Here is a 20626-nt window from a genome sequence, read left to right on the forward strand (position 1 = left end):
ATGGGAGTTGAGTGTATCTAGAATTCAGGTCAGAGTTCAGAAAGATGAGAAAAGTGAGCAAAGATCAATAAAGTAAGGGACAATTGCTTGCCTGGTTTGTGAGATGATACTTGTGACTCTTGTTCCTTCTGGATTGAAGCCCAAACATTAAACCTGCTGAGAGAACTGCTAGGAGGTTATGTCTGTTATTGACCTGATGAATTCTAAGTATCTCTTGAGATAATCTAATAAGCAGTAAACATGCATTCCTTTTTTCTCCAAAGAAACTAGTAGTGCTGTCAAAGTCTTCAGAAGAGCCAAATAGATATGAGATTTCAGGAACCTACTATATTGAATGTTTTTGCTTTGTAGAGAGTTGGAACATTTCTCACAGACTGGCAGTTGAGAGGGAGCTCCAACAAATTTGTCAAAATGGTGAAGGGAAGCCTTTAGATATATTTGATACTAAGCTTAGTATCTGTAACTTCGGTCTTGGGTTTTTAGAAATCTGTAGTCGTAATAAATTTAGATGATGGTTTGGTTTTTTTTTTTTCCTCTGGACTTTAGCTGTATCTGTGTTGCGTTTAAATATTCCTTTCATATTCTCATGTCTGAGCACTTGATGGACTTTCTGAAATGCTATTGCATGGTTATTTTTCTGGAGCTGTGGTGGGAACAGTCATGCTGAAGGTCATGAAGCAGGCTCTTCAGGAAAGCTTAGTGGTGGAAGAGATGCATAGATGGTTTACAACGGACTTACCTCCTCTTCAGTTAATATTCCTACTTGACTCACCTTACATGTTTGTGCTAATGTGCTTGAGTAAAACAAGCTAACTTTCTGGATGTAGAGGCTGTTTCATATACTCGCTTGTATAGGCAAATCTTCTGTTTCATGTTAGTATATCCTTGAGCAAGAATTTTTAGTTTTAGGGAGTCATGTCATTTGCTCTTTGAAGTCACCCATCTCTCCTTGATTGAGATAGGTATTTTAAAATCTGTTAGCAACTTAGAACTTAGATAGTAAGTACTCTGCAATTTTTACATACTTTTAATCTTGCCCTCTAGGATAGAGATCCTTCTTGGGTTTAGAAGGAGTGTATTTCAAGAAAGTATTCTAGTCTGGCTGCTGATCCTGCCCCAAGTTAGAAGTATGTCTTTGTTTGCTAATGTGTGAAAATGTTTTAGTTGCACCTTTCTCTCAGTAGAGACTTTCTCAAACTTGTGCTAGTCCAGCAGAAGGCAGAAACAATATTTTTTTCTTCCATCACCATCTTATAACTTTTTTTTATTCTTGTTTTAATGTTTACGTTCTTGAGCTGATAGGCATGAGAAGGAAGGTTTGCAAAAGATCCGCCTCCTGCTTTTAAAATTAAAAAATTGAAATCATATAGTCCAAAGTGGGGCTCAAATAGCTTGTTAGGTCACAGTTTCCAGATGTTAAAGATGACAAGTTCTCAGCATTTGTACTTGGCCTGCCTACAAATGTTCTAGCAATTGTTTTCTGAGTCAAACCCTCTAGTCATCCATTCCAGAAAACCCATATTTGAGGGAAAGTGCGGATACAGGATACTAACTCTAGTTAGAGCAGATTCCTTCCCTAGAGACCTCCCAAAGTTCTACTCTGTATCAGTAGCTGCACTGAGCATGCCAGGCCTTGGGGAAGAGGGAGGGTGCTCAAATTGCCTTTATACTTTTGGGTTTTGTTTCCAGACTGTCTGAACACTCTGGTATAGTGGAATGGATGACCTCTATGAAGGTTTGGGGTTTTTTTTGTCAAAACAAGACTTATAAAAAATGGGAAAGCAATGGAAAAGGTGGTAAAGAATTTTGATTTGCCAAACAGCAATAGGAATATCTGCACTTTATGTGAAATCTTGAGTGTGGATGTGATAACGCACACTTCTTAGAAAAGTTGAGTCGTGCTGTAGTTATTAAAGGAAAAGTCTCCATCTTTCCCATGCATGCAAACTGTATTGAAAAAAGTCATTCCTGTACTTGACTATCTTGTCTTCATATTATATAGCAAAATAAAAGTTTCTGGTACAGCTTTATTTTGTTTGCATATACGCAACAAAGCAATTTTTAAGTATATTTTATGTAGTAGTTCTACAGAATCTTTGCCTTTAGTGGAGTGAATGGAAAATGCTTGTTTACTTAGGTGGTTATCACCTTCTGTTCTTCTCTTCTTTGATCAACATACTCTGTATTGACTGTGTGGTATTCAAACCTGATCAAAAGACAAGGTCTGTAATTTCCTGTGGGGCTTTCTGTGGGCAGTCGTCAGTCTCGTATCTGTGTACTTTACAATTACTGATTTCTTTTATTACTTAATTGTGTGATGCAATGTAATCTCTACTTTACAGATGAAATTGCTAGAATGCAAGTTGGTCACAGATTTTTGCTATTTTTAGATGCCTGAATGCCTGAGGTGTAGCTGTTATTGAAAACACAGGGTCCGTTGACCTTGTGTAGCTGTGCTTTAAGATTTAGGCTCTTAAGTCAGGTGCTGAAAAAGTGAGGAAATGAGAAGTACTGCCTCTTTCGCCTTGTTTAGAAACTTGGTAACAGCAGAGGGATAGATTATCCCCTGAATTCAGTTTCTGTCATGATGAGATTATCTTTTCTTTTAGGAGAGTTCCAGCCTCACTTGTGCCGAAGGTGAAAAGTTGACCGTAAATGAGCCTGGAGTCCTGTTGGCAGCAACATGCTTCATCGTTATCAGGGTCACTCTGATGATGTTGATTAGATACTTGTTTCTGGGCCACTGTGCAAGTCTGTGAAAGAGAGAGGAAATGTAGTGCCTCAGTTTGTTCATGCTGTAATCAAATGCTTTTCTTCCTTGTGAGATGATTTTCTGGAAAGAGTGGAAAACTTCTTGGCTGCCTAGCTTACTGGTATAATTGGAAATCACCCTGCATGTGGGGTATTTACAAGCATAGAAGAAAGGACTACCAAGAAGCATGAAGAAATGGCAATGGTGATAAGTGAAGTCAGCATAAATGTAGCCTAGATATTAGGGAAGAGAGTGTTTGGTAAACAATGCTTGCTGTTTACCTCAAGTAATGGAGAGGTCAATGCAGAAGAAAAGTTCTTGGCTAAAGCGGTAGCACAGGGAAAAATTAAATTATAGATTTTGAAAACTTAAAAAGTGTGGGTAGTGGAAGTGAGTGGTGTGTCTTTCCACACTAAGGGATTAAGGGAAGTATCTAGATAAGGTGTTGAAATTGAAGGCATCAGCTTAGTTTGGTAAACAAGGGGGTGTGTGTGTCACAAAGATACAAAAAGAGGCAGGTGATGGGCTAGGAGAATTACCAGTACTTCGAAAATGAGGCAGAATTGATTTTTGAATTCCTCAGGAAACAACTTTGAAGCAATTGATATGATGGATAAAATTTTTTGATCTGTGGGTGGGTAAGAATAGTTGTATTCTAGGAGGAGTAAATTAATCTCCCTGATGTATAAATAGTTTGGGTACTAGGATGTTAGAGATCAGTGATAAAATCATGCCTATGATACAGTTCAGTCTGAAGTTTTAAGAGTATGATGGTATCCCCTCAGCAGCCAAGCAGGGAGATGGAAGTAAGTGTGTGGGCAGGGTGACAAATTGGAGCCAAGGTTTTAATGTGGACAGAACAGGACACTTCCGTGAGCCGTCAGTTTGAATTTAATTACTGTCTCTGTAATTGCATATTAAAATATCTAGAAATAAAGTGTAGAGGGAGAAAAAGAGAGGACTAAGGACAGAAGGCACTAGAGACATTTTAGAGAATAATAGAATAATGTAGAAAAGTTTAAGGTGACAGACTAACTGGGAGAGGACACCATGGTAGAAACGTAGATAGCAGTTCACTTTTTGTAACAGCATCAACTTCATATGTTTAGGGCATAGGAAGGTGTGGACTGAGTGCCTTTTCTTAATAATTTTGTTTGGGAAGAGGGTTTTGGAAACTTCAATAGTGTGCTGAAATGAAAATTTATCATTGAAGGTCTATAGATAGAGATGAAAGAAAGACGTTTAAGACAGGCATTTTAAGAGGTATGTTCCATCATCATGGAGAGAAAATAAGGAAAAAAGGGTGATTGAAAATGCAATTAAGATTAAAGGAGTTTAAGATGGGTAGATTATGGCAAGTTTGTATTTTCAGGAAAAGGACCTAGAAGAACACAAGAGGTTGGAAAGAGAAGGATTGGAATTGGAGATAAGGAAAAGTGAATGCATTGAATGGGAGCACACATGAGAAACTTCTCCACTTGCTACAAGAAAGGAAGAGACTATTGTAGAACAGGGGAAGGAAAAGTATAATCTTATTTTGGCCTTTTCTTTTGGAAGAAACTGGCAGTCTTGTGCAGGGTGGATGTCACAGGAGGAGACAGTTTGACTCAGTCTAATATAATGAAAAACAGGACTGGGGAATGGTACATTTGGCTGGCAGGGCAGAGCTGGGTGCCTGAGAAGGTTACATACAGGTACAGGTCATGGGTCAGGGGTTTTGTGTGTTCTACTGGGTATGGTTTGTTTTGTAAATATGTGTTGCCTGTTGTTATACCTACAAATAAAACAGTGCTGCTTGTAAATTCAGTGTGAATTCATATATAATAAATCAGAAGAGTCCATACTAATTGTCTGTTGGTTTGAATATGGGGACAGTGAGTTGCTAGCTTTACAGTACTTACCTTGCCAAACCAACAGATTTGCCCTATGGTGTCAACTAATACAAAGGTCAGCAATAACTCTATCACTCCCAGTTTTGGTGCTGGCATACAGCAAGAACTGGTTCTCCTGCAATTGTATGTTTCTGAAGATCCTGAATATGCTTGTCTCCTAAGGTAGGGTAGGGTAGCTGCAGGAGCAACTCCATCTCCTGCCCTCCTCCCCCTCCCCCAAGTAAAAAAAGAGTGTGTGTCTGTTTGCCTGTCTCTTTTTCTTGGAACAAGTGAAGTCATTGCTAAACCAGTGGCTTGAGAACAATCTTTCCTGGGACTCTGTCCAGGGCTCTGCAAGAATACAGAATTTTAGCGAGGCTTATAACAAAACCAGGGACAAAGAGTGGGTCTTCGTTGGCAATGATTAACTCTTTTCCTCTGTGAGAATCTGGAGCTGATTTACAGTGGACAGTGCCAGTGGCCCCTGTGGGACTGTGGGCCTTCAGTCTGATCATCGTGCTAATGAGGAGGTCATTTTGCAGAAGAATGAGATGAGGTTTGTTCTGGGTGGTAGTGGATGCATTTGTTCTGGTTAGATGTGAATGAGCCTGTATGTTCACGTGCTGACTGCATGTTAGGGTACTTGGTAGTGAAGTATAAGAGTAGAAGTGTTCATGGCCACGTGGAGGATAGACTTGTCCTCTGACCTTATGTAGCCTTTTCCCCCCTCCCTCCTCCCTGCACCTCTGTCCCATCTGTCAATTGCAGAATCCTTTTGCTTGACTGCATTCTGCTTCAGCTGGCTTGATTGTGTTGGATTATAAAGCAAATACTTACAAAGTGCCAGTTTATTGGCATTTGTGTCGTGATAAAGAAGAAAGTGTACAGATTGAACAACAAGCTTCTGTAGAGCTTCCAGAGATTCCTGAGACAAATCAAATTCTTTATTTTTGGCATGATCATGGAAAGTAGAACAGGTCCCTTGTTCACTTCTGTTTATACCGTGATGCACTACCACTTTTTCACACTCTCAAGGATTTGTTTTCTTCCTTGTCTTAATGGTCTAATTTTAGCATTTCTGAGTAAGTTTCTCTTATATGTTGGTCCCATGGATCAGATTGATCCCCTTCAAAGTCAGGAGTTTCTGTAGATACTGCTAATGTTCTCCCTACATATTCAGTTATTTTACTGCAGCCTGTTCTCCTCCCTCTGCACAATCAAAAATAGAGGTATACACTGCCAGATACTGTAATTAAATCCTCAGCAGACACTCAAAATACTCTAGCAGTAAAAAGAAATAAGTTCACAAAGGAATACTGTGTATATGGAAAGCAAGGCAGAGAGAAGACTCAGTCTCCTGAGTCCTAAAAATAAGTAAAAACTTTGAGGATATTTCACATTTGAAGGGAGGAAGTATTGTAGCTTCCAGGGAAAACAATCAAAAAATAATAGTGGATTTTTTCAGCTTCTCCGTTCCCTGCACCAGAATTCTGGTATACCTTGCTAATTTGCAGTGAAGATGAGATATATACAACAGAGGAGAAAATGCTTGGAAACTGTCAGCTTCTTGGAAAAGATTTAAGACACTTCAGAGCTTGGGGAAGAGAAAATTTAAGTAACTGACTCAGCAGAGCATAAACGACCTGATTTTTGCTGCATTGTGAAAGACAGTAACATGCAGAAACAGCACTTGGAGATGGTTCAAAGATTACTTTGCTGGAGAGTATGTTACTGTAATATTCCCACAGAACATAAACATCTCAAGCAGTACTGCATCCCGCCTGTGTACTTTGGCACTGGCTTTTTTTAAACTACTGCTTACTGGGAGCCACTGCTCTCCACACAGCCTTCTAAGCAGAGGCCACTACCTTCCCAGGACATGCCCCAAAGGAACAGCAATAAACTGAAATCTGCCTCCTCAGACGCTCTGTTCTGAAATATGGGTGTTGTCCTGTGGCTTTCCACTCTGGAAATGAGTGATGGAGTGGAAAGCCTCACTGCAGTGCTGACTTGTAAGTGGCCCTGGTGCTTTCTGTGCACTTTACACTGCTGCATTGTTTGTTCCCAAGTTTTTTGTCTCAAGGTGTTGGCTAATGGCAAGCTTGTACTTAATTTTTGGTTTTTTACTTTCTTCTGGTTAAACTTGCACTTCTAACCAACGGAGACCCTTTTTATTTGAAAGGATTTAGTTTTGTAAAAGCATGCTTCCATATATAAAATACATACAATATTTTTATAGTTAAGTGCTATGCTAAGAATTGGTTTTCATGTCAAAGTAATTTACAGGAGTGCTAGAATTCCAAACAAAATAGTCTTTTTTAGACTTTAGCCTTAAAATAACAGGTGCCTCTGTCACTTGCACATGTTCAAAAGACAGATAGCAATGAAATGCTGGTAATAATTTGTTATGTGTTTCCATAAAAGATAGACAGACAGCTTCTGGAGGTTCCATATTCAAGCTAGGCAGCTGAAGCAGAACAGCCACACTTGCAGGGAGCTCAGTGCAGGATAACTGCTTGCATATTGATTTTATAACTGATGCTGAAACCTATACTGGTTCAGTACATGGTTATACTCCTGTTGATATCCTCGTCAACTAGATGGAAGTCAGTGTAGGTGTAGCTGAACTGCATTCACACTTCCAGCTTCAGTGTTGACCTACTCCACAGCTTCATCAGGTCTAACAGCAAAGAGCTATGCTCCGTCCTCTGGAATTGACTGGGAAGTCCTAAGTCTTTGATTATTTTTTTTCATAGCATTTATGATAACATATTTTCTATTTGTGCTGAAGAAAACAAATTGCTTTGTAGCTCTCTAGATCGTCTGAACTTCTTCAGTGAACTAGAAGGATCAGCTCAGCTTTGGAGATACAGTGGTGAGCAGAATATAGGCATGTGGATGCAGTTGGTTATTTCAGCATAGTATTTCGGAAATTTGATTTTCAGAGCTGGGGCTTTGGAGGAATGACTGAATGCCTGCATTGCCTTATGCGTATCTCCATCAGTTGGTCACTCATAGTCTGTTTTTTGCTGTTTCTATAAATTGACCTATATTATAAATATATACATTTTATATATGCGTATAAATGTGTGGGTATGCATTTATTGGGGGGGTGTATACAGAGATATACACACAAATACAGTATTTTTCTCTACATATTAAAAACATTTTAAAAAATATCTCCTGACCTATACCTGTTGGGAGTCCCTCACCTGTACAGTGAGGGAAGGATGTCAGCATGGTACTAGTCCTCCATCCGAATGGTGGCTGTCCAGAGTGAGGAAAGCTGTGCCAGAAGACTTCGATCCGCAAGCAACTGCTTGTTTTTTCTTGTGATGGCCGGGAGGAGCAGCTGGGCTTTACACCTGTCAAATCCACTTGGCAGCTAATTTTGAAAGCTACCCACTGTTAAAATCTCCACTGCTGCCTCGGTGCATTAATGACTTGTCAGCTGTGCAATACTGAAGCACTGTTCTCTTCATTCTGACTTGAGTAAGATGAGTTATGGAAGACGTAATTAAGAGTTTTATGAGTTTCTTGTTCTCGTTTCCCAGAATTCCAGCAGCGCTTCTGGGTTTCATTGTGAATCCTGTGATGTGCTGTACGAAGTCTCAATAACCACCTTAAACGTATAGCAGCACAGAGAACCCACCTAAAATGCGAAGCACCTTTTCTGAAAAAGTATTCCAGTAGTTTACATGTTACTGTTTGGATGTATATGGCCTTGTGTGAAGAGAGTCTGTTCTCCTACAGCTGAGATGTAGGAGCTTCAGGTGAAATTAATGTCTGGATGAAGTCAAAATGTTGCAGTTGGGGCCAAACACTGCGATATCTAGGTTAGGGTAAAAGTTCTGTATTTTGCAAAGTACTGAGAATCTGAAGGAAGCTTTTTTGATGGTACTAAGAAAGCATATGCTTCAGCTCCACCTGAATTTTGGTTATTGGCATATAAACAAGACAACTGTTGCTTCTAAGGCCTCCTTTTCTATGGAGTGACTCCACAGAGTATTTTTGCCATGTCATGATTGCACCGTGGTATTTTAGCTTCTCAGTCTACCACCGAACTGGCGCCTCTGAAACAATATTCTCTTGATTTCTGGGAATTTCTTGTAGCTCTTTACTTCTTTTTACAGCAGTAGCAGCAGGTCTTGTCATTGGGTGAGATCTTTCATAATTTTGAATAAGCAGAGTAAGTGATGGTGGGGGATCTTGTGTTGCCGGATTCAAAAAGAGACATGACAACATGGATTGGGGAGGAGACACAGAGGAAGACTTTTTAGTCCTTCGAGCCCTTGTGGTGTGGAAAAGGGTGTTAATATTTGGGATAACAAGAAACTGAATTGAAAAAAGGATAGTTTCTTCATCTGATGGGTGAACGTGTTACTCGTGTTGCTGGTTAGGCTGTTGGGAGGAAAAGGTTGTCTCCTTTATGTGATTTTGACAGAGTCTGGAAAAAAATTCATCTCAAATCTGCAGCCCAGAATTGGAGCTCAGTAGTGCTATAGTAGTAATTTTTAAAGTGCTTCTGCTTTGCAAACAGGTTAAAAACAAAAACCAAACTTCCTTTCAGCTCAATCTGTTACGGATGTGGTTTCACACTGAATTTAACCAATCTCTCACTGATGCTGAAAGGGATAGTGCTACTACCTGTCCTTTTTGGTACTTTGGCTTAAAACCCCCTCAATTTCAGTTAGATCCGCAAGCTCTGTCGCCTAGGGTGTGTACAGACACTCGTGCTCCCCCCACCATTACACAAAAATATTCTGTTACAGTTTACCCTAAGCTCTTGTGAACTAAGCAGGGATATATGTGAGAATGAAGAGCTATTGTTTATTACTGTTATGCATTGTCTGCACTTGAAAAGTATGATCACTTCTGTTTTATTACATATTTTAATTCCATTCTGTCATTCTGTGCTCTCAGGGCTGTGCATTTGAAAAAGGTTTTGAAATGAGATCTTGGTAGTTAGCTACCATTAACAGAAACTTCTTTTGCTGACAGATGTTGCAGGCCTTCAGTTAGACTAAAATAGACTAAATCAAGTACTTGGAGCAAAAGGTTGTCTTTTTTTTCTTCTTTGTCATAGGTGCTAAAGCATTATAAATGGGCTCTCCATGATACATTTATCGTGAGCAGTCTGCTTTCATATACGGCAATTTCTTGAGGACCAAAAAAGTCAGATTTCCACAGCAACCTCATATACTGCTTAAGTTGTTCTAGCAATGATTTGATGTTGCAATCTAGTACGTTTACTTTTTAGATTTATCATAACTTCTAAGGAGAAAACTGAACATAGGAAAGGAGTTCAGGAGCAGCCTGTCAGCTTCAGGTATTTAACCTGCATGAGGAGGCTAGCTGGGATATAATTTGTATTTTATATCTTTAGTGTCCTAAAATTTCTGGTAGCTTCATTTTTTGACAAAGTGACTATCATTCTTACTTTCCGAAAAACAAGCTCTTAGGTAGTAAAAACAGCATGTCCTCTATTGCTGGCTTCACTGTCCTAACAGTAGTCTCCTGAAGTACTTGCCAGTTCCTTTCAGGTGCGCGTTTGTATGGGAACACATGTTACTTTCTGAACTTCAAGTTGCAGCATTTACATTGACATGGATTTAATCAGTGTTTCTGAAGCCCTTCTCAGATTTGGTGGCTCTCCATGTGCCCCAGCTGGGCAGGAGGATTGGAAACGTTGGTTGGCTGCAGGTCGTGCCACTCACGACAAGAATTAAGATGTGATTAGGCAGTAACCACAGGATAATTCGAATTGTGAGGGAGTACTGATGGGGAGAGCAGGATAGAGGCAGAAGCTGCTTGCTGAAGGCACAGGTTTGTTTGTTCTGCTGAGCAGTTTTCTTTTTTTTTAATAAAAGAAAAAAACAGAGGTTTTATTTTCCATGGCACATCCAATTGTCTGCAGTGGGTTCAAAATCCATTCTCTCTGTGAGCATGCAGAGGCCAGGGCTGGGAGCATATTGTTTTACCACTTCCTTTCTCGTACCCTCAGATTAACATCCTTCCAGCTGCTGGCCAAATCAGGAAGTTGAGTCAAGGGCTAGAAATGGCAAATACGCTTTCAATGACTTCTTAAAAGAAAAAGCAAAAACTTAAACTGAGTATGTTTGTGTTTCTCAATGTGTGTCCTGTTAGGATGATGTCAGTCTTAAACAAATGAACAACAACACTGAAACTGTTTTAATTTTTTGAAATTCATCAGGTATTGAGAAACAACCACTTTGTCATATCTGTGGGTTTACAACACTTCTGCTTTTCTGTCCTCTGCTATGTGGAATATTCACATAAACAGGGGAGGACATACAGTGAAACTCAGTTCTATGTTTGGGGGGTTTTTTCCTATCTTACCTGCTCTTCCTTGCAGTAAAGCTTGAGGTTACTTCGATAATAGTTATGGGTAATTCTTTAAGATATTTTATCTTATTTAGTGTGCATTGCATTTTTAAAGCATTATTACATAGAATATCTTTAATACTGGAAAGTGAATCAATGTTAAGAACTGTAAATGTAGGACTATATAAAGACTTTAGGAATCAAAACAATTTCAGAAAAATATTCATTAGACTGACTTTGTAAGCAATCAAAACAGGCTACTATTGATTAGGGAATGAGTCTTTGTTTGAAAATAATATCCTTTAGCAGTAATTAATATTTTACTAGAGAAACATGGCTGACCTCATCTAACCCTGAGTAAGTCTGACTTCTTATTTACAGAGAGGTGAATTATTAACACATTAATGATACAGTGTTTGTTTTTTGTCTACTGACTGTCACAGGGTGTACACCAGTCATGGTTAGAAAAAAGTATTTTATGAAGCTTTTCAGTATTTTATTAGCTGCTTTTGTGTTCCGTTTTGATTGCTTTATGGAAAAGACTTGGTCCATTAGTTAAGCAATTGTTAGAAATTTACATGAAACCTCTCAATATTCAATTTTTGAACAGAACTGTTTAAGAAAAAATTCTTACGTACAATGCATCATTCTGAAAAACTCTTGACAGAATATTTTAATTTGAAATTTCTCATCGATTTTGAGTCTAAGACATTGGGTAAGTACCTCATTTTTTTAATAAATTATGCAGAATTATATTTCTGTTCATGGCTTTAGTTTCAGATGGCTTTGAAAAATTCTTGCATATTTCATTGAAGGGCTTTGCTGGGATTTTAAATGCATATAGTGAATTGCTACAAACTATATTAATACTATCACAATAGGAATAAAATACTAATTTGTAGGGCTGACTGAATGGATGCCTTTGGAATCACTGAAACATTTAGCTGAATCCTGAAATGAGCCGAATAGTACTTCATATCGCTGGCTGATGAATTTAGCTATTTTGAAATTATAATAGTGAAGCTATCTATTAATATGAATACAACCAAAATCCATCTATGTGCTTTATAGAAATTTTTTACATTAATTTTGCATTTAAGAGTATAACTGGCTTTTTAGAGAATGATGTTCCTATGTATTTTGCTGTGTTTATCTGGAATAGGCTGTATTTGTTCTAACCAGTGTTCTAGTGAGGCTCTGTTACCCAGGTAAAACCTATTGGTTTTGGTTCCAGTATTTCTATTTGTCCAGGTGTGGTTTTACTTATAGTACTTTTACTATTCTAAATTACAATGCTTTTAGTACTCATAGTCCTTTAAGTGTTCTAAATGATTCATAAAACTTTTTTTATTGCTTTTAAATGTAACGCCAACTTCTTTTTCATATCATGATTATCTAAAGTATTACAGAAATGCCAGGGTATATTTCTGCAGCTTACGGAAAGGATAGTTTGAAGATGCACCAAAACACATTCCCTTTCAGGAATCATGTGAGTAGTGGATTGTACGGGATTGTAGCGTACATGAAGAGGTCTCGACACCTCTGTAAACTGCTGCTACAAGTTTGCCAGGATCAGGTCCTTACTGAAGTTTGAGGCAAGATGCTAATCGTTTTAGTCCTGAAAACTGGGCAGCACCTCCGGCTTTCAGAATGTCTCCTGTAGATTACTTAGGACAGACCTAATCGATACTGTTTCAGTTTTTAGGTAAAAAGCATTTACAAGGTAGTTTGAGAACTGGTAAAGAATTTGCTATTAATCCTTTATTGGCAAGTAGAGTGACTGATTTGTGTGCAGTCGTCTTCTAAGACTCATGGTGCAATTAATTCATATAGGGAGAATGAGAAATATTTGGGGCATTTTATTGACGATTGTGGGGCAATTAAGTCAGAGAAGTCTTTTGGAACTTTGTCATATTGGAGATAATGTAAAACTAAAATAGAATCACTGTGTGCATTTATTTGTCAAGTACTTCGGGCTTTATGGATTTTTTCCTACTTCCTAGCAAGATACGAGCTTCTGTCCTGTGCCAAAAAAGCAGTTACGGGTTTGAGGTTGCATCAGAACTTGTTTGTAGCAAACTGACTTCTGTCAGGCATCACCTAGACAGGCAGAATTGCATGAACTCCACCAAGTGCCATGAAGTTTGCTGGTGAAGGTAGCTGCAGACAGCAGCAGTATCTCATTAGTCAAGACTGGTGCAGTGCTAGCAGAATAATGTCTTTGACTTGATTTGCAGGTGAAGGGATTGGAGATGATTTTTATAAGCCTGACCAGTGTGTGTAGTGTATATAGAGAACCTGCTGTTACTCTTCACTTCTTTTCCTCCCCCTCCAACATGTGGTCAGGTAGAAATGCAGCTCTACTGTCGCTCTGAATGTGCAGCAATTTGTGTTTCCTTTAGACGTGCATAATCACAGATGAGCTTTTCTTCGGGAAGAATTTATGCCGTTTTCCATATGCTCGCTTATTAACAGTTTTGATCTTCTGTCCTTTATGTATATAACCTGTATCTTGGCAGTTAATCTGCATATATAAGCACTGTGGTATTCATGCTACTAGAAGGTTATGCTTATGGGGGGCATGATAGTGTTCTTGATTGATCATATGGTTTTTCTATGACAAGCTCTTTTCCTGTGTTACTATCAAAATACCCATTGAACTGTGATTAATCATGTTTTGGCACAGGGCTCTGAAATTACTGCCACTGCTGTAGAATGTCAGTTTCAACATCTTTGGCTGCTGCAATTGCACAATCTTTTAATGATAGACGTACTTGGAGTTCCTTCAATACAAATGACATTATTGGCACACATAAGATTGTATACTAGATTATTAAAATAACCACTGTATCTTTTATTGGGCCTTTTAAACCCTCCTCTGAATATCTAACCTAAGCTTCCTTTCACACTGGCAAAATGACCAATGTCATCTCCTTAAATGTTACAAGTGCATGTGCAAAGTACAAATGAAAGCAGGAGGGGCGAATGTTCCACATGTCCAGGCAGGGGAGGTTAACGCTACTGGATGTCGTTTGACTGGTCCTGTATCTGCCTGCCTTTTGGTAATATAGTATATGACATCTTACCTACCAAGAGCATTAGAAAACTGTAAGTCATTCTGTGCCTGCCTCCCTGCCTGTCCCAGGTCTTTCTGTTTGTTTTATTTTAAGCAAATTTTGGATAGTGGAGGAGAGAGACTGTCTTTTTCCCTGATTTTACAGGATTCTAAACACTTCCTTTTATATGTTAATGGTATTTTAACATATGCTTTAATACATGTATTTACACTGTGGCACTGTTGTGTTTTTTTTAATCTAATTTAACTGTATAAAGCAAGTACAGGTCTATTACTTAGCTATGGATGTTTTTGGCACAGTGAGACTATGAAAGGTGGTCAATAGCTAGTTACTTTCTGTTGGGGAAATGCTTTTCTTTAATGTATATGGACCTTTTTCACTGGTTTTAACCAGGGTCTTAGCATATACATTGTGAGTTTAAAGCACCAGCTGCAGTTTGCTTTCTCAATACAGTTTCAGTATAGTTCTTTCAACTAATGTAATCCAGATTTTTGTTAGTTGCCTTTAGAGTTTGTCTTTGAAATGAACTAAAAGATCTGTTTATTTTCATAAATGAGATGAAGATGGGAGATAACAGGACAGTCATTGTAAGATTTATAAAACACAATAAATTCTGAATACTGTTATGTTGGCCAGCAATAACATTTTGACTATAAGAAGTAAATGGAGAAAACCCAGTAGTTTTTTTATATCAAATTTCTTATGGAAAATAAGCCATTAGGCCAAAGCAGATACTTGCTTCTCTCTTGAAATTCTGTTTTCAACCATGATCCAAAACTGAGGAGCCAAAGAATATTGGTAACAGTGTATGCAGGTAAGAACAGTAATGTTAATTTATCAGAAACTGAGGTTTACTTTCTGTTTCCAAGGTAGACATGAGAATGTGGGTATGAACTACCCACAAATGAACTGTAATAAGTAAGGCTAATCAGTTTTGGGGTGGTTTTTTTTTAAAGCAATGTTGTCTTCAAACAGCCTTCCCATCAGAGTAGTGGAAATAAGAAGTTAAAAAAAATCCATATGTAAAATGATTTTCAGTCCTGTATGTTTTCAGCTGTTGTAATTCTTGGCCAGTGGTCTTATCATGCTCTTCAAGGCATTTGTTCTGCACAGATTTTTTTTTTTTTAATACAGTGTTTTGGGTGTCCTGTATCAGAGATTGTAGCTTGGATCCACCTTCACTGAATGTCCCCCCACCCTCCCCCTTCCTCAGTGGCTTTGATCAGTTCACCAGACCATATTTCTGTCTCTTCTGCTGTGCAGGCAAAACCTGTGTTCTCTTTGTTCTTTACATTTTACTGCTCGTTGAACTGTCTTGCAGGTTAGTCACCCTCTGAGAGACGAGCTTGCAAGTGGGAGCAGTTGTAGAGTGGGGAAAATAACATAGTTCCTGACTGTGACCAAGTGATGAAATTAGTTAGCAAAAATTTAATCTTTATGCTGTATGTGGAGAAAGGCCAGAGTTTCTACCACAGGGACATGGACTCAGTAGTGCTCTGCTTTGAGATTAATGGGGCAGTTTACAGATCTGAGTCATTTCTCCAGACTCATGCAAGCAATGATTTGCAGCCTGTTAATAGTTCTAGGCTCAGCTTGCAACCATGAAGGCTGGAAATAAAATTTTATTACTGGGAAGTCATTCTCTTGAGTGGTTTTGTGGCAGGAGGTGAGTTCAGTTGTGATTTCTTATGATCCCTAGGCATAGAAATCGTAAAGACAACTTTTTTCCCCCCTTCATTTTGTCTGATTTCCAATTTTGATAAGATTTTAGCAGTCATGCAAAAATTTGGCTATCCTTTATTTTATAATTCCTCTTTTGTCTACTGGGATTGCCGCTCAGCTGAGAAAGGAGGATTCAGTCACTTTTTCCTTTGCCTCCAGGATGTGCTGGGTGTTTTGAGATAGGAGGTTATATCTCACTGTTTGAAAGGAGATACCATCAGTAACGGGATAGGTATGAAAGCAGTAGAGTTGTGTACTTGAACTGCTGGCATTTGGTTCCAAGCTATGAGTGGTGCCTGGTTTAATTCTCTGCTGCTGTTTGATAACAGTGCAAGCAACGTTGGTGCTTCTAGAGCTGTCTGAGGGGCTTGTGTTGGGACAGAGGCTGCTGGCAGCGGAAAAAAGGGAATTGGGAATTCATTAGCAAAGAACAAAAAAAGTTGGGTGTGAGGGGAACTGGGGAAAGAATGCAAACATCACAGTGTAGTTGTGCTGTTTACCGTTTCTTCTGGTTGTTTTGATTGTTTTTCTTCTGTTTCAAGCATCAGCTTTTGTTTTTCTAGATTGAATTTGTTAGCACGTAAGACTCAGTCTCCAGCAGTTGCTGGTTCACTCTTTTCCTACTTGTAGCGAGAATGAGGTATACACTAAAACATAGCTTTTTCAGGCAAGTGACTGCCAGAATATAAGGTCGTCATCTTCCAAATTCAGAGAACTGTTGCAGGAGCTCACTGGTGTCAAAAGGGGGAGTCTTTGTTCTCCCTGTTCTCTTTTCTGCAAGAAGAGACTGAAGGTGGTTCAAATGATTTTGCTCTTTCACCAGAGTACATGCATCCTACTTGCTGACATGAGTAGAGTATCTGGTGATAGCTGTTGTCTCCGTTTTACCTTTGAAAGGAGGATTACTGCGGCCACAGAAGATTGCAGATCAGAGTAGCATGGAGTCCAGTGGGTTCTTCCTTTTGCTCCTTTGTGTGATGTTTTCATGCTGTCATTTTTGCCATTCTTGGAGGAAAGGATGGGAGAGAATCTCTTGCCTTGGTTCCATGGGGGTTGTTGAATAGAGAAGTGGCTACTGAAAGGAGTACGTGTGTTTGTGTAGAGTTGCAGATTATCAGTGACGTACAGCTTTCATCAGAGCTCTCAGAAGAAAAACTGCAAGCAAGAAACCCTCCATGCTACTTCTGCGTAACAAAGACTAAGGAACTGGGGTGATGGTCACAGGCAGAGCAATGTTATTGTTTTACAAATTCTTCATAATATAATCTAGGTTCGAGGAATCACTGATCCCTTTTCTGCGATGCTTACACATTCCTCACTTCAGACACACGTGATGCTGAAGGGATAGGTAGGATACACTGTTCAGCTTTCCCTTCTCATCCACAGTTCTCTTCTTCATTTTGCCAGGTCTTGTGCAAGGATCCATTTCACAAGACTGATGACTGCAGGGAGGTCATCTTGGCCAGACTGGAGATGTTCTCCATGTAATACAGAGAAAGCTTTTCACTCCCAGTATTTCCTAACCCTTCAGGAACTGAGCAGTGAGCCGCACAACCTCTTCTTCAGTGGTTTTAGAAGAGGCTGACCAGATTTCTGAGGAAATTCACAGATGTACATAACAATCTTGAGATGAGTTTCTTCCTGTGGCCATAACAGATAAAAGGTCCTCTGGACCACACTTTTAAATCCTGTACCCATAGTGTGGTTTGCCAGGGCAGTGTGTAGAACATGCTCTTTGAGATCAGGTATAGGGCTTAGAGTAGACACCTTGTCCTCTGCCACCTCCTTGTTGCTAGTTTTGTCTTAAACACAGTGCTTCTTAAAACCTCTTCTCTTTACAGGTTTCTCATTAGCTTCAAATCTCCGTTCTCAAAGCGCTCCCCTTATGGGAACTCTGGTTCCACAGTCTGCTGAGAATTCAGTAACCTTAATTTTGTAAAGAAACTTGAAACCACAATAGACTAGACACCCCCCCCCCCAAAAAAAAAAAAAAAAAAAAAAAAAGCAGACATTACAAATGTAGCTACAACATGTCAATATGCCATTTGTTCCTTCTCTCTTACTGCCTTTACAATTCCTGAGAGCCATTTGGTATTTATTCAGTGTCCTGAATCCTCTGTCCCCTCTTGTGCTGCTCAGCTGTGTTTTTGTGGTGCTGGTACCTGCCTCATGTATAGGGCACATGCCCCTCTTATAGCTGTGCTTTTCACCTGAGTCAGTCCAGGGACAGTGGAAGAAAAGCTTTGCATTTTCTGTGGGGTACAAGATTGTTAACAATGAACATCTCCTTTAAGTAGTCTTCGTTATCCTCAGAGGACAGGATGTTTCAATTGTTCGATCGCTCTCCACAGCTCCCTTGCCGAAGTTGAATGCCATGTTCCAATATTGCCTGTACGTGGTCAGTCACAGCAAGTCACAGGACACACAGTATGCAGCTGCCTCCAGAAAATGCTTCACTGAAGTGATGAAGCACACATTTACATGAGACAGCTTGTGCTCAGTCACCTGACAAGGGTGCAATCTCCATGGCTAAAATGCAGGCCTTTCCCATGTCTGCTGATGTGCCTTTGTTGTAGCTTTGCTGTCTGGCTGGTAAGAAAGCTGCTGGAGGGCCTTCAGTGAAAGGAACTGGGTTGTGGCTGCTCAAACAACTCTCCTATCTATAGCCCTGTCCCTGCGCAGCTGGAGAGGCTGGCGGAGACTCTCACTTGCTGTGAGTCACGGGTGACTGTTCTGTGATGCTCTCAGGTATCCCAGGATGGGAGCTGACTCCTCACAAAATCCCATTCGGGGCTGGTGGTGCAATCCCCAACGTGCTGTGCTCTGACACGTCACAGGAATGGATTGCATCTCTGGGAGGAGCATTCACTGGAATTTTTAAGAGCTTGAATATTACCACAAAGCCCATCACGCTCCTGTGACGCCGAACGTGATGTTTAAGCCTCTTGTTCATCTTCAGTTCGACAGAGGGAGGACCATTATTTGGATGGGAGGGGAATAAGTTACTCAATGAGTATAAGCCACTCTCAGAAATACATTATAAAGGTTAATAGTTTTTTGGAAGGTATTTTTCCTACGTATTGACAGTTTCTCTATGTGGTTGGGGAAAGGCATTAAAAAAATATAGAGAGGTATACAGATAGATATGTAAAAAAAATGGATATTTCTGTTTATCAACCGTGGAGTGCTAAAGACCTCTATGTATTGGTCATGCAGTTGACATCATCCTTTTAATGATAAATTTTTTTGGGAAAAAAATCAGTCCTAAATTTATATTCACAGATTATGGTACAGATCTCAAGTATCACCGGAGAAAATAGTTGTAGCCACATAAAACATACACACAATTATTTGCTGATCTCCATATTAATAGCAATTTCAAAATATATTTTCTGTCCCAGTTATTTATTGCTTTACCAGAAAAAAACCTCCACAACTTACATGACTGAAAACTGAAAGTTGAACTCCTTTCTAGTGAAACCTTTAAGTTCTAGGCAGCAAGATTGATTCTTCTAGTTTGAGAGTCTGCCTTATAACATAGGAAGGGACTAATTGATCATATATAAAAATATCAGCAGATAAAAAGACTTGGTTTAACTCACGGATTTGTTCTTTCTTTAAGAAAGAAAATATTTCAGTTAGGAAATGCTGCTCTCTCTGGATGACAGTATTCTCTTGAAAAATACTGCAAGTGATAGGTAAGCATGTGGCAGCTATTTCGAGGGTGGTAATGAGCAGTGGAAATTAATATATTTTTCATGACTTGTTTCCAGCACTGTAGGTTAATGGAGTCGATAGTGTCTCTTTATCATAGAACCACATCCTGCCTGGTTGAAAAGGATGGGATTGTTAGCCAAGTCTGTCTCTCTCTCCGACTTCCTTGTCAAGACAGGAACTGCTTCATGCCATGCTGTCTGAAAGCATTGCTCCAAAGCTCCGCTGTCCCATGTCCTCCTTTCTGCCAAAGACGCTGGCTCCTTTTCTGAGGGGTCGAGATGAATGTCAGAGTCTATGAAATCTGAAGGTGTTTTTGGACGTGGTTTTAAAGACTTTTGATGTCAGTGCTTTCACCACAGTCTGCTGGTAACAAAACAGTTGATGCAAAACACTGGCATCTATTTACCTTACCTTGGTGTGAGACATCTCTGATGTTTCTTTTTGGTGCTTACATGGTCAAAGCGGATGTGTGTTTTTACTGAAGGTGGTAAATTTGTAACATCCTTACTGAGGTTGAAAGACAAGCTGCTATACGCAGAATTATACTAGAGGTTATTTGCATGTAATATTCAAAGAAGAGCAGACTTAGAATTTACTGTCTGCTAATGTTGATCTGTTCTTTTGATTTTGGCAATGTGCTGTGTATGAATCATATTTAATGGCAGAGAGAAGGCACTGCGCTCTGTGAGGGAATGAGGCCGTGTGTATTGCATCTGTTTGAGTCAGCAGCCAGCGTGTTCTGCTGCAGTTCTTGTCGGAACAGTCTGGAGGTTATTTGAGGGTACGGTGAGTCACGGCGGTGCCGCCTTCACTGATCAGTAGTCTACAGGGTGACATGTGTCTCCAGCACAAACCTCTATTCGTTTGGTTATAAGAAAATGGTTTAAAATAAAAAAGGAAAGTGTGATTACTTGAAAAGAAAAAGATTTCTGGTTATAAGGGGGAACAAAACCCTACAGTATAAGTATGTCATATTTCTAGGTAGTGAGGGACTCATTTGCAGGTGGAAAGACTTCCTTAATGTGCCCAAGGTCTAGCCATTCCATTTCTATAGGACTTGCACTTTCTTTATATCAAAACAAATCTGGCTGATACATCCCTAATACTGTATGTGAACTTAACTGCGTGAGCTGAGTAGATCG

This window comes from Gavia stellata, chromosome 9, assembly GCF_030936135.1.
Source record: "Gavia stellata isolate bGavSte3 chromosome 9, bGavSte3.hap2, whole genome shotgun sequence".
NCBI classification, from domain to species: Eukaryota; Metazoa; Chordata; class Aves; order Gaviiformes; family Gaviidae; genus Gavia; species Gavia stellata.